Genomic DNA, 15,956 nt, shown 5'->3' on the forward strand with positions numbered 1-15,956 from the left:
ACTAGTAGTAGATTAAAGGTGCTGCAGTTAAAACTATGTTAGTTGGATCTTGAGATGGAGATGGCGCTCCGCTGCCAGGCGAGCTTTCGCCAATCCAAGCCCCTGTCTCTAGGCTACTCCCCAAACAGCACTTCTAAGAACCTTTTGTATAAGATCAAGTGTAGTAGCGTTCTTATAATTTTAGGATATGGCGGGTGAGGGGAATGTAAACAGATGCGCAAGAAGCGCTAAAATAATATCGGTAAATGATAAAAGTTTGCCAGTATATTTTGTGGATTACACAGCAGGGTGGCGACAAAGTTAACAAGTTTGATGTGGAATCCATGAAAACAACCCAAAATTCTGCCTGACACAGTTCGTTTGATAAGGAGACCATGTATGGAGGCAGCTATATGGACGACTTTGGAGGCAGCTATGGCGATGACGTGTGGAGGTAGCAATGGAGACAACGTGTGGAGCCAGCTGAAAAGACGACATGTGGAGGCTGCTATGGAGACAATTTAATTTGGATAGTGCCTGTATGTGGCAGTCCAAAAAAGTTTTCAAACCAGAGGAGCAGGTAGGTGGTCCTCCAGAAAAATTAAATAAATTGAGTGCCTGTATGTGGCACTCCCAAAAATTGCTTAAAACAGAGGACCGGGTAGGTGGCCCTCCAGAAAAATTTAATATATAGAGTACTATAGCTAGAGCCAGTTGGCCCTGGCAAAAAATAGCCAGTTTCCTATGCTTTAGTGTACAAAGAGGAGGAGAAGGAGGACAATGAGGAGGAGGAGTGCATACATTATTCAGGTTGAGCTTCTTTCACCTGGTGGAGAATGAAAATCCGGAGAAATCCAGGCTTTATTCATCTTGATAAGCATCAGCCTGTCAGCGCTGTCAGTCGACAGGCGTGTACGCTTATCGGTGATGATGCCACCAGCTGCACTGAACACCCACTCGGACAACACGCTAGCGGCAGGGCAGGCAAGAACCTCCAAGGCGTACAGCGCCAGTTCGTGCCACATGTCCAGCTTTGAAACTCAGTAGTTGTAGGGAGCTGTGTAATAATTTAGGACGATGGTATGGTCAGCTACGTACTCCCTCACCATCTTTCTGTAAAGATCAGCCCTACTCTGCCGAGACTGCGGACAGGTGACAGTGTATTGCTAGGGTGACATATAACTGGCAAAGGCCTTGTAAAGCGTACCCCTGCCAGTGCTGGAAAAGCTGCCTGCTCGCCTACTCTCCCTCGCTACTTGTCCCGCAGAAGTACGCCCTCTGCCGCTAGCACTGTCAGAAGGGAAATACTGTTTCAGCTTGTGCACCAGGGCCTGCTGGTATTCTCACACTCCTTTCCTCTCCAGGGATGAGAGTGGAAAGATTTTGCTTGTACCGTGGGTCCAGGAGAGTGAATACCCTGTAATCGGTGCTGGAATAAATTCTTTGAACGCGAGGGTCACGGGATAGGCAGCCTAGCATGAAATCTGCCATATGCGCCAGAGTCCCAACGCGCAAGAATTCACTCCCCTCACTGGCCTGACTGCCCATTTCCTCCTCCTCCAACTCCTCTTCTTCTGCCCATACATGCTGAACAGTGAAGGACTGAACAATGGTCCCCTCTTCTGTCTCGCCAACATTCTCCTCCTCTTCCTCCTCATCCTCCTCCACCTCCTCCGATATGCGCTGAGAAACAGACCTAAGGGTGCTTTGGCTATCAACAAGGGAATCTTCTTCCCCCGTCTCTTGTGACGAGCGCAAAGCTTCCGACTTCATGCTGACCAGAGAGTTTTTCAACAGGCCAAGCAGCGGGATGGTGAGGCTGATGATGGCAGCATCGCCACTGACCATCTGTGTTGACTCCTCAAAGTTTCTCAGCACCTGACAGATATCAGACATCCACGTCCACTCCTCATTGTAGACTTGAGGAAGCTGACTGACCTGACTACCAGTTCTGGTGGAAGTTGACATCTGGCAGTCTACAATCGCTCTGCACTGCTGGTAAACTCTGGATAACATGGTTAATGTTGAATTCCACCTCGTGGGCACGTCGCACAACAGTCGGTGAGCGGGCAGTTGGAGGCGGCTCTGCGCTGCCCTGAGAGTGGCAGCATCTGTGCTGCCCTGAGAGTGGCAGCATCTGTGCTGGACTTCCTGAAATACGCACAGATGCGGCGCACCTTCGTGAGCAAATCAGACAGATTGGGGTATGTCTTGAGGAAACGCTGAAGTATGAGATTTAACACATGGGCCAGGCATGGCACATGTGTCAGTCTGCCGAGTTGCAGAGCCGCCACCAGTTTATGGCCGTTGTCACACACAACCATGCCTGGCTTCAGGTTCAGCGGTGCCAGACACAGATCAGTCTGCGCCGTGATGCCCTGTAAAAGCTCTTGGGCGGTGTGCCTTTTATTGCCTAGGCTCAGCAGTTTGAGCACCGCCTGCTGTCGCTTAGCGACGGCACTGCTGCTGTGCCTAGAGCTACCGACTGATGGCGCCATGCCCACGGATGGTAATTCGGAGGAGGAGGTGGAGGAGGGGTGGGAGGAGGAGGAGGCATAGTAGGCCTTTGGGGCCTTTGAGACCAGTATATGAGCAGCCCCAGGGTCAGACTCGGTCCCAGCCTCCACCAAGTTAACCCAATGTGCCGTCAGCGATATATAGTGGCCCTGCCCGGCAGCACTCGTCCACGTGTCCGTGGTCAGGTGGACCTTGTCAGAAAGGGCACGGATGATGTTCTCTGACACGTGCTTGTGCAGGGCTGGGACGGCACATCGGGAAAAGTAGTGGCGGCTGGGGACCGAATACCGAGGGGCGGCCACCGCCATGAGGTTTCGGAAGGCCTCGGTCTCTACCAGCCTATAGGGCAGCATCTCCAGGCTAAGCAACTTGGAGATGTGGACGTTGAGGGCTTGGGCGTGTGGGTGGGTTGCGCTATACTTCCTTTTGCGCTTCAGCGTCTGGGGTATGGAGAGCTGAAAGCTGATGGATGCTGTGGAGGATCGTGGAGGCGAAGATGGGGTTTTCACACGGGAGGTGTTTGGGCCGTGGTCCTGGGCAGGGGGCTGACTAGCAGATGACACAGGGGAAGGAGCAGTGGTGTGCCCGGCCGGAGGTGAACGGGCTTGGTGCCATTGAGTGGGGTGTTTAGCATTCATATGCCTGCGCATACTGGTGGTAGTTAAGCTAGTAGTGGTGGAACCCCTGCTGATCCTGGTTTGGCAAAGGTTGCACACCACAGTCCGTCGGTCATCCGGTGTTTCTTTAAAGAACGTCCAGACTTCTGAAAATATAGCCCTCGCCCGATGCACCAGCTCTGGCCCTGCCTCTCCGTCTGGCCCCACCACTGCCTCTTCCAACCTGTTCTGCTATAGGACTCGCCTCCGTCTCAGAAGCACTGTGTTCACCTGGCCTATCAACCCAGCTTGGGTCTGTCACCTCATCATCCTCCAATCCCTCAGTCTGCTCCCCCCTTGGACTTCCTGCCCTGACAACAACTTCACCACTGTCTGACAACCGTGTCTCCTCATCGTCCGACACCTCCTTACACACTTCTTCCACTACGTCAATAATGTCATCATCACCCACAGACTGCGACCGGTGGAAAACCTGGGCATCGGAAAATTGCTCAGCAGCAACCGGACAAGTGGTTTGTGACTGTGGGAAGGGTCCAGAAAACAGTTCTTCAGAGTATGCCGGTTCAAATGCCAAATTTTGCTGGGAGGGGGCAGACTGGGGGGAAGGAGGCTGAGGTGGAGGAGCTGGAGGAGTGCTGATTTCGGTGACATGGGTGGACTGCGTGGAAGACTGACTGGTGGAAAAATGGCTAGAAGCATTGTCCGCAATCCACGACATCACCTCTTCGCACTGTTCTGGCCTCAACAGTGCTCTACCACCAGGGCCAGATTAAGGGTCTCAGTGGTATGGAGCACCTCCTTTAGGATGGGCCCCCCCCAGCTCTGCAGCCAATACGGGGCCCCCTCCCACAACGATATAAGTAAAAAGGTTCCTCATAGTTATACTGTTTAAAAGCTCTAGAGATAGTAGAAACCAAAAAATACTCCCGCCATACTATTTTAAAATGATACCACAATACTGTTACCAATTAAAACTACCATAAGACCAATATTCCAAACAATAGCGCAACTATTTATAAATGATCCCTCCAAAATGCAGCACACAGCATCACCACAACATAAAGAAAATACCAACATCCTGATACTGAGCACAAGACTCTATACACAGAGCAGTATTACCAATAATTTACCACATATAAACTCCACCTACTGATGATCTTTACTGCCATATTATTATACAAACACCACGAGCAAAGGACAATATCACTAATGACACCTCAGTACAAGGCCCAAATAATAACATTACATCAGGATTGTCACCACTACATAATAACTGGATAATACTTCAATACTAAATGATACCCTACAAACAGACCAGTATGTACCAGCATATAGTGACCATATAGTAGTAGATACCCGTCCTGCACAGAGACCGCAGTGTCATCCAATGACTTACAGGTGACGTCCCTGATGTTGTCTCTTCCTTTCTTTCTGATCTTCCTGGAGACTTCTTCCATCCATGACTCTCTGCGGGTTTATAAAACAGACATGGTTGACATCATCCTATATACTCCTCACATCTGACCCTCACATACACAACTGACCACATTGTGCCCCCACATTTATCATATATATCCCATACAGCTGACCACACTGTACCCCCACATATATCATATATACCCCTCACACCACAACTGACCACTATGTGCCCCCATATATATCATATATACCCCTCATACCACAACTGACCACACTGTGCCCCCACATTTATCATATATATCCCATACAGCTGACCACACTGTACCCCCACATATATCATATATACCCCTCACACCACAACTGACCACACTGTGCCCCACATATATCATATATACCCCTCACACCACAACTGACCACACTGTGCCCCCACATATATCATATATACCCCTCACACCACAACTGACCACACTGTGCCTCCACATATATCATATATACCCCTCACACCACAACTGACCACACTGTGCCTCCACATATATCATATATACCCCTCACACCACAACTGACCACACTGTGCTCACACATATATCATATATACCCCTCACACCACAACTGACCACACTGTGCCCCCACATATATCATATATACCCCTCACACCACAACTGTACACACTGTGCCCCCACATATATCATATATACCCCTCACACCACAACTGACCACACTGTGTCTCCACATATATCATATATACCCCTCACACCACAACTGACCACACTGTGCCCCCACATATATCATATATACCCCTCACACCACAACTGACCACACTGTGCCCCCACATATATCATATATACCCCTCACACCACAACTGTACACACTGTGCCCCCACATATATCATATATACCCCTCACACCACAACTGACCACACTGTGCCTCCACATATATCATATATACCCCTCACACCACAATTGACCACACTGTGCTCACACATATATCATATATACCCCTCACACCACAACTGACCACACTGTGCCTCCACATATATCATATATACCCCTCACACCACAACTGACCACACTGTGCTCACACATATATCATATATACCCCTCACACCACAACTGACCACACTGTGCCTCCACATATATCATATATACCCCTCACATCACAACTGTACACACTGTGCCCCCACATATATCATATATACCCCTCACACCACAACTGACCACACTGTGCCCCCACATATATCATATATACCCCTCACACCACAACTGACCACACTGTGCCCCCACATATATCATATATACCCCTCACACCACAACTGTACACACTGTGCCCCCACATATATCATATATACCCCTCACACCACAACTGACCACACTGTGCCTCCACATATATCATATATACCCCTCACACCACAATTGACCACACTGTGCTCACACATATATCATATATACCCCTCACACCACAACTGACCACACTGTGCCTCCACATATATCATATATACCCCTCACACCACAACTGACCACACTGTGCTCACACATATATCATATATACCCCTCACACCACAACTGACCACACTGTGCCTCCACATATATCATATATACCCCTCACATCACAACTGTACACACTGTGCCCCCACATATATCATATATACCCCTCACACCACAACTGACCACACTGTGCTCCCACATATATCATATATACCCCTCACACCACAACTGACCACTATGTGCCCCCACATATATCATATATACCCCTCACACCACAACTGTCCACACTGTACCCCTTACATATATACTGCTCACACCACAACTGACCACACTGTGCACCCATAATGCTAGACAAAGGGTTCCCCATAGAGCTTCATTAGGTAGGTCTCTCCCTTAGAAATGTATTAGGCAGGGCTCTCCTTTAATAAATCATTAGGTAAGCCCCCCTTAGGAATTTATTAGGCACAGGGTTAATACACACACAGTGATGTCACAGCACATGGGGTTAATACACACATTATTTGATACGCTGCTCCCCCACAATGAATTAAATGATATGCTTCCCCCCCACAATGAATTAAATGATATGCTTCCCCCCCACAATGAATTAAATGATATGCTGCCCCCCCACCAAGGAATTAAATGATATGCTGCCCCCCACAATGAATTATTTGATATGCTGCCCCCCACAATGAATTATTTGATATGCTGCCCCCCCCACAATGAATTATTTGATATGCTGCCCCCCCCCCACCAAGGAATTAAATGATATGCTGCCCCCCACAATGAATTATTTGATATGCTGCTCCCCCCCACAATGAATTATATGATATGCTGCCCCCCCCCCACAATGAATTATTTGATATGCTGCCCCCCACAAGGAATTATTTGATATGCTGCCCTCCCCACAATGAATTATTTGATATGCTGCCCCCCCCACAATGAATTATTTGATATGCTCCCCCACCCCCCACAAGGAATTAAATGATATGCTGCCCCCCCACAATGAATTATTTGATATGCTGCCCCCCACAAGGAATTATTTGATATGCTGCCCCCCCACAATGAATTAAATGATATGCTGCCCCCCACAATGAATTATTTGATATGCTGCCCCCCCACAATGAATTATTTGATATGCTGCCCCCCCCCACAATGAATTATTTGATATGCTCCCCCACCCCCCACAAGGAATTAAATGAAATGCTGCCCCCCCACAATGAATTATTTGATATGCTGCCCCCCACAAGGAATTATTTGATATGCTGCCCCCCCACAATGAATTAAATGATATGCTGCCCCCACAATGAATTATTTGATATGCTGCCCTCCCCCCACAATGAATTATTTGATATGCTGCCCTCCCCCCACAATGAATTAAATGATATGCTGCCCCCCCCACAATGAATTATTTGATATGCTGCCCCCCACAAGGAATTAAATGATATGCTGCTCCCCCACAATGAATTATTTGATATGCTCCCCCCCAAACAGGAATTAAATGATATGCTGCCCCCCACAATGAATTATATGATATGCTGCCCTCCCCCCACCAAGGAATTAAATGATATGCTCCCCCCCCAAACAGGAATTAAATGATATGCTGCCCCCCACAATGAATTATATGATATGCTGCCCCCCCCCCACACAATGAATTATTTGATATGCTGCCCCCCCCCCCACCAAGGAATTAAATGATATGCTGCCCCCCACAATGGATTACATGATATGCTGCCCCCCCCACAATGGATTATATGATATGCTGCCCCCCCACAATGGATTATATGATATGCTGCCCCTCCACAATGGATTATATGATATGCTGCCCCCCCCCCCCACAATGGATTATATGATATGCTGCCCCCCCACAAGGAATTAAATAATATGCTGCCCCCCCCCACAATGGATTAAATGATACGCTGCCCCCCCACAAGGAATTAAATTGTATGCTGCCCCCCCCCCCCCACAATGAAAATTATAATGTTCTGCCCCCATGTTTTAATAAGCCCCCACCATGTTTTAACTGCTATTTGATTAAAAACAAAAAAACCTGTACTCACCTCAGGCTCCCGCATCTTCTTTCTTCAGCCCGCGGCCAGGCAGCAAAAGGGTGCGCGGCCGCGCATCCTAGTTCATGGAGCGATGTGGCCGGAAGACAACCCCGGCGCACATCGCTCCAGTAATAGTGCTCGAGCGGCCGAGCACTATTACTATACAGTGACGGGCAGGAGCTTCCTGTCCGGATGGACAGAGGCCCCTGCCTGTCTACCGAGGCAAGTGACGGGGCCCCAGCAGGAGCATGAACATCGGCGCTATTGGAGCGCCAGGCCGGGGGCCCCCAACCAATAAATCCGGATCCGGGGGCCCGGCGCTAGCGCTCCAATAGCGCCAATGATGATCCGGCTCTGTCTACCACGAGTCCCAGTAACTTGAGACATGATGAACCTAGGGAGTGTAGCTCTGCGGCGTTCCCCTGCTCCCTCATCAGCAGGTGGTGTCTCACCCCGCCCAGGACCACGGCCTCTGACCCCTGCAGTAGTTGGACGCCCACGTCCACGCCCTCGTCCTCTACCCCAGCCCTCGGGTTAAACATTTTCAAAATTAAAGTGTAAACTTCAATTTTTTTTTTTTGTGTTTTTTGTGGGTTTTTTTTTAAACAAAACGATGCTATCCTATTGCTATGGCTAGTTTCTAACCTACACTGACAGCACACAACTGGATTTTGTGCTGTGCCAGATGACTTTGAGTTATAAGATAAATAAACGTAAAAAATAAATAAATCAGCAGACTCTGTCTAATTCAAATCAAACCCCTAATAAATTGTCCCACTTCGGTGTTTGAGGTGGATATGTGTGTCACTAAGAGCTAAACACAACGGTCGCAAGTCTCCCAGCAAATTCCTCACAATATGGTACTAGCTGCACTACTAATGCCAGCAAGCCCAGCCACAAGCAAACCAAAAAAAAAAGGAAAATATAACGCTATTGTAGGCCTAAGTAAGCCGTTGGGGTTCTCCTATGGCTATTTTTTAGCCCACACTCAAAGCACACTGCTTTGGCAGATTACTGTGAGTTCTAAAAAGAAATAAACGTAAAAAAAAAATAAATCAGCAGACTCGGCGTAATTCAAATCAAACCCCTAATAAATTGTCCCACTTCGGTGTTTGAGGTGGATATGTGTGTCACTAAGAGCTAAACACAAGTCTCCCTGCAAATTCCTCACAATATGGTACTAGCTGCACTACTAATGCCAGCAAGCCCAGCCACAAGCAAACCAAAAAAAGGAAAATAAAACGTTATTGTAGCCCTAAGAAGGACTGTTGGGTTCTTGTAGAATCACTCCTGCCTAACACTATTCTAATAGAACACCCTAACGCTTTCCCTGACCAGCAGCAGCTCTCTCCCTAGCGGCATCCAGACAGAGAATGACGCGAGCAGCGCGGGCAGGGGCTGGTCTATTCCAGGGTCACCTGATCTGGCCAGAGCAACGAGCAGTTTCTAGTACGCTAATGCTCGAACGAGCATCAAGCTCGGACGAGTATGTTCGCTCATCTCTATTTATTACCTATTATATATATATATTTATTCAGGGTGTATTTTGAAGGCTACTGAATTCTTTACTATGTATATATTTTATGTATACAATGAATGATGAATATATAGAACTGTACAGAAAGAGAAGACACTTGTTACATCTTTTTATGTACATCAGTGCATTACATAGAGAATTACCCCTCTACAAAATTAAAATGGAGGGTCTTGTGATCTCTGACCATTCATGACCAATCTGACTTCCAGGCAGGGCGATTGCTCATAGACAGAGATGACATGACCCTCAAACTATGTACATTTTATGCATGCACGCAGGGCAGGGTGCCGCCATTTTGGCACTCCGTTGATGTCATTGGGAGTGACGATCCTCCCAAAACAGAACCCAAACAGATTTTTAAAATTTTAATGGGTCCTCTCCTTACTACTCCTGACACATCTGTAATGCATAGTTAAATTATAATGAGCGTCAGTTTAGAGAAGTAAACTTCAGTTTAGAGTCAGTACAACTTCAGCGAAATGTAACTTTTATTGCAACTTGCGCATTGTTTTAAAGTAGTTTGTTGTATTGCCAGAAAGTCTTTAAAGTTTTTTTTTTTGTTAAAGTCATCTATTTATTGAAGTTATGTGCCCTTTTTAGTTTCTATGGCCTGGTTTGTATAAATTGGCAAAACATGTATTTACTTTATTGTTCACAGTATTTATACAGTATGTCAGTGTTTGCACATTGTATTACGTCCGGGTCTTGAGTTCATTCCAAGGGTACTAAAAGCTTAATTTATTTCTTCAGTCCTATTATAGTGATATTACTGAGAAGACTAAAGACTGAGATACCAAATAATTCATTTTTATTTCAATATGGTATAGTCTAACTTGTTATTTTATTCATTTTTCTAAGCCTGGCTTTTTCTCTGCTTAGAAGCAGACTTCTATTCTTGGAGGTGGTAGTTATTTTCTGAAGGCTAGTAAAGTAGCCTGGGCCAAAGCTCATAGCTGTGTGGAGACGAGAGGGGTGAACCCCTCCCCTCCACATGGGTGTCACAAATCAGGCCCAAAATAGGACCTGTGTTACGATGCTGGTAGACAATGCTGGAAATCAGTAGCCAGATGGAGAGCAACTAGCACAATGATGGACTGCGGCGTTGAAACAGTAATTCAGGTAGTAGAGTAGATCACAGAAGTTGTGGGTAAGAAAGTTCAGGAGACTGGAACAAGTCACAATATTCAAGCAATGTTAGAATTGCCTCATGGTTTTCTTATAGGCCCAAACAGGAAACAAGATGGCCCCCATAATGCATTCAATCCACCATCTTAGGTAAGGGCAAATACAAGGACAATTGCAGAGATGAGGAGCAGAAGTTCAGCACCAGACAGAGAAACAGCAGCCACCAGTGGTCCATAATAAAAATACATCAGATTCTGACAACCTGCTCCATCTTTTGTGGTGGTGCTATCAAGCTTGATCATGGTGCGGTGAACACAAAGGGGCACATTTACTAAGGGACGAGCAACCAGTTTTTGTCGGACTTTGCACATTCTTTCTAGTGCAAACTGCTTGGTATTTAAAGTGAACCTGTCACCACATTTGCCCATATACAGCCAGTGACAGGTTCCTATAGAGCTCTAATAACTGACTGACACCTTCTTTTAGCTAAAAATTGTTTCGCTTACATCCAAAGAAATCACCTTTTATCTTATATTACCTGGCATCAGAGGGGGGCGTGTCCTGCTCGGCCGGCCCCTGCCATCTAATCCACCCCATGTCTTATACCTCCTTACTGGTCATAGTACATGTCATGTGACCAGAATCATCTCAAGTACTTTAGCCTGTTAATAATAGCTAAATAATAACTGTACCCCATGCAGGTATCTGACCACATGAAGTCACAGCAGCCTCCATTGACTTCTACTCCTCTCCATCCTCCATGGAGGCTGCTGTGATTTCATGTAATCACATACATGGTGTACAGTTTGCTATTCTTAGAAGGCTGAGAGACCTGCAATGATGTCACTGGTCACATGTAATGAATGTAACACAAGGCACCGTGTAAAAAAATTTACACAATATTTCCCATCTGTACATAGAGCTTTATATGTTTGTAATTGAATATTAGCAGGTGGTCCCGAAGTACAAGGAGGCAGAGCAGGGATTTCAAGAAACACAGAGCTGTCAGTCAGAATAAGGGGGAGTGGTTCACTTCCAGCCTGAGAGAGAGATGATTCAGAGATACCAGAGGTGAGTCAGAAAAGCTAATTTGCATATCAGAAAAATGTCTGTAATTAAGGAACAGGGCCTCACTGGCAGCTAATTTAAGGTGATATTGGGAGAACTTGTAACCCTTTATAAGCAGGCATTGTTAGTCAGGGTGGTCAAAATCTGGTGACAGAGCCTCTTTAAGAAGTGCCTGAACCACATTTGTTTCCCATGCAACCCTTTTGTGGCGCAGCTGCCCTAATCATCATGCAACAAAAATTAGAGGGTGTTCCAGTGCTCAGTCGCTGTGTCGCACATCTTATATCAAAGTTGCACCAAAAAAGGGTTACACTCTGTCAGAGCAGTGCAGGTGTGCCATTTTGTGTGTGCTAGAAATCCTGAATCCGGCGCACTCTGCACCATACACAGGCAAACTTCACATAGTGCAGTAAATGTGTTCTTGTGTAATTGTATAATAGACCTCTATGTGGGCAATGATCTGGACACAATTTGCACGGCCAGACGACGGCCCACAATTACTGTGGCCAATAATGGGGTTTTCGTAATCAAGGTCCATTCTTAAGTACAGTATATTAAGTCTTCCTTTGTGTGCCTAAGACTCCCATCAAAGTTCACCATTGTCTTGTTCTCAGCTGTGTTCTCTGAGTTATCACCTAAATATGGATGTGAAAGTTACAACATTTTTAAAACATTATAAAAAGAAGCCGCAAATTCACGCAAACTTTACTGCAAATCCACGGTTGCACACTACCAGGCATAGGAAAATTCTTTTGGTTGTTCGCAACTTTTTGCCATGTTTTACAACCTTTGTTTTGAAAAGGTTGCCAACTCACTAAAGACCTGAACTCCAGTTGCAGCATTGTACATGAGGTTGTAAGTCGATCCACCAGGTGCATGATCACATTAGGGGAGGACACCGGATTGGGTGAGGGTGGGGGGTTGGGGTAGCCGACTGCAAACGGTCTCTGGGTTGGGTTTTGCTTTATGTTTTTTATGTACCGCAAGATGTGTGCTGGCTTTTGTCCATATGTGCCAAATGTCTTAATGTACTTGTTGGTTCTATGTACCATGTCAGAAAAAAAAAACGTTAAGAAAAATGATATATGTATCCTGAAGTGACAACAGCTTGAAGCTATTGCTTTTGCCTGGTATGGGCTTGGTGTAGATTTGCACTAAAATTTGCAACTTGTGCGACTTTTGAAAAAAACTTGTAACTAACACAGCAGAAAACTTGTCCATGGAAAACTTTGAAGGAAGTTATCTTAGGAACCATGAGTATGCACTTTGGAAGATGAGATTCTTATCTTTAATTAGCTACCAAAAACATGGTTCTAGATGCTATATAGCATATCTGTGGGAGCTGATTGTTAGGGTAAAACCTTGGGACATAGTCCCTTTAAACACTGTGAAAGTTTCATCCTCTTCTCTGGTACGCTTCAGTAGGACTCGTCAAGGGGTGTAATATAAAAGTCACCTTAATGTCAGGGATTATTTACTTACCAAATATCTCTCAGGTTTCAATTACATCCGTGATGTTCAGGAGATTTGCAACATTTAATTAAGGATTTTTGTACTTAGGGAAGACATAGATTTGACATTGGCAAATAAGCCAAATCATAAAGTAATGCCCAAATATTAACATTGACTGTATCCCTACGCAAAGTGCAAAACAAACATAGTAAAGTAAGGTCCAAATTCAAACCTAAAACTTAAAGTTATTTTAGGCCTAAAATTCAGAATGTATTTATTGTTTATAGACAACATACTGGCCACCAATAGGAGATTTGGATGAACTTAACTTATGACCAGTTACAAAATACACATCCAGGTGTATCCAGGCACTTTGCGCCGCTGGATGTGTATTTACGTCCTACACTGCTGTCACTGCTGTCAACTGCAAAACTAAAAAAAGAGAGTGGGGTGCTCCCTGGTGTATAAAAAAGCTTTTCTAAATTTTAACAATAATGGGGCACATTTACTAAGGGTCCAAATCACGTTTTCCCGCCGGGTTTCCCGAATTTTTCCGTTTTGCACCGAATTACGTCAGGATTTTGGCACACGTGATCGGTGCAATCGTGCCGGCTTTCACGCGACAGAAATCGGGGGCGTGGCCGTGGGAAAACCCGACGGATTCAGAAAAACCGCAGAATTTAAAAAATGAATTGTGTCGCAAAATTAATCACTCACATGCACCAGGAATAGGTTGGTGAACTCCAGCAGACCTCGGCGGACCTAGGCGCGGCAGCGACACTTTGTGGACATCGGGTGCACAACCTTAGTGAACTGCCGGAAGATCCAAATCCTCGTCGGAGAACACACCGCTGGTTCGTGACAGGACCGGGTAAGTAAATTACCCCCATTGTCTTTGGTTGTGTTCACCTTTGTGAGTTGTGCATGCAGATTCACTTAGATTGCTACCTCGTCCACTCCAGTAGGGTCACCTCTGGTTATCAAAATCCAAAAATTACCTCCAAATTGCAATGATAGAATCCCATTAAAATGCTTTCAGGTGCGAATCTGATTTGTTACTTACATTCAATCAATTCAAATCATCAATAGGGACACATCCTTTTGACAAGGAGAAAGGTAAAGCCTGGTTGACAGTCATGAACTACACAGATGCTTTTTGTGGTGCTTCTTATTGAATAACTATTGAGTTACAGTGGCACTCCCCAAGATTCTATGAAACTCCATAATAGGCGCTGTGCACTGTAGTAGTAGCCCTGCTGGCATCTGCTGTGGACATTCAAGTAAAGGGGGGCATTTGCTATGGACATTTAATTAAAGGGGGGCATCTGCAGTGGACATTTAATTAAAGGTAGGCACCTACAGTAGACATTTATGTAAAGCAGGCATCAGCTGTGAACATTTAATTAATGAGGTGCGGCTGCTACTTGATAATTTATTAGAGTAGTGGATGCATTGTACTCGAGTTAATAACTTTTCCTAGTGTTTTTGCAAAATGACAATATATATATTTATATGCAAGTATTTACAGTATGAGGGGGAGTTCAGGGGTAGCTTCCACATCTTCTACACTGTCTGGGACATCTGATCTGGTCGGTAGTTGGGTGGAGGGTTTCATGCAGTTAGGGAATGTGATCGGCTTTCCTATGTAGATGGGTTATAAGAACATGTTTGAAGTTCATCATTAAATTACTTTTATGAGCAGTACAAGATTAAGGATATAGAGGATGTAGATTAGTACTTAAAAGGGTATTCTCGTTTGAGCGTTCACATTTAATTTAATTAATCTGCCATATATACATTTCTTCAATTAGATGTTATTAAAAAAATTTACCTGGGTGAAGATAATTTCTCATAAATGTAGTCATATGGTCCCTTAGAAACAAGACTGTGTCTTTGGATACGGCCACCTCCGCTGGAGTGATTACCAAAATAAACAAAAGATTTTTGTATATGAAATGTCCAGGAGTTACAGCATGTCCCACAGCCGTCCTGTTTTAATAACCGCTGAATCCAGGTGGTCAGGCAGGGCTCTATAGCGCATGTCTGGCCACCCCTGCCAAAATGTGAGGTGGTCGTATCCGAGGAAGCTATCTCGTTTCTAAGGGACAACATGGCTACATTTATGAGAAATAATCTTCACACTGGTACCTTTTTTTATAATAACATCCAATTGAAGAAATGTTTACAGCAAATTAATTGAATTAAATGTGAATGTCCAGATGGAAATACCCCTTTAGGTCTTAACGACCAGGCACATGTTGGTTTGGATGCTAGTTGTGTGAACAGCCCAGGACATTTAACCCCAATGTTGCCCAACGGTTGTACAGTTGTCAAAATGCTATCAATGAAAACATTATCTCATTTCACAAAAATGACACCTTGCCCAGCTCCATACACCAAAGTAAATTATTAATTGGGACATATCCAAACTACGGTATATACATTTGCTATCTAGGGGATTGAATAAAGAAGGTGTAATAAAGGAGGTGTAAGACTGATTTCCTTTTTTCCTTTCCCAACATAATGCCTTGCGAGGCATTACTGCCCCTGATAAGGCCACCATCCATGAGACTATACTTCCTAAGGTGAATTATGACCCATTACACTAGTGTCAGACCTTCCTAAAGTCTGTTATTCAATGTGTGATATATTTAATGATATGCAAATTATCAAAGTGTAAAGATATATTTTGTAAACATAAAGAAGACCT

The sequence above is a fragment of the Engystomops pustulosus genome, chromosome 11 (genome assembly GCF_040894005.1).
Source record: "Engystomops pustulosus chromosome 11, aEngPut4.maternal, whole genome shotgun sequence".
In the NCBI taxonomy this organism is placed as follows: Eukaryota; Metazoa; Chordata; class Amphibia; order Anura; family Leptodactylidae; genus Engystomops; species Engystomops pustulosus.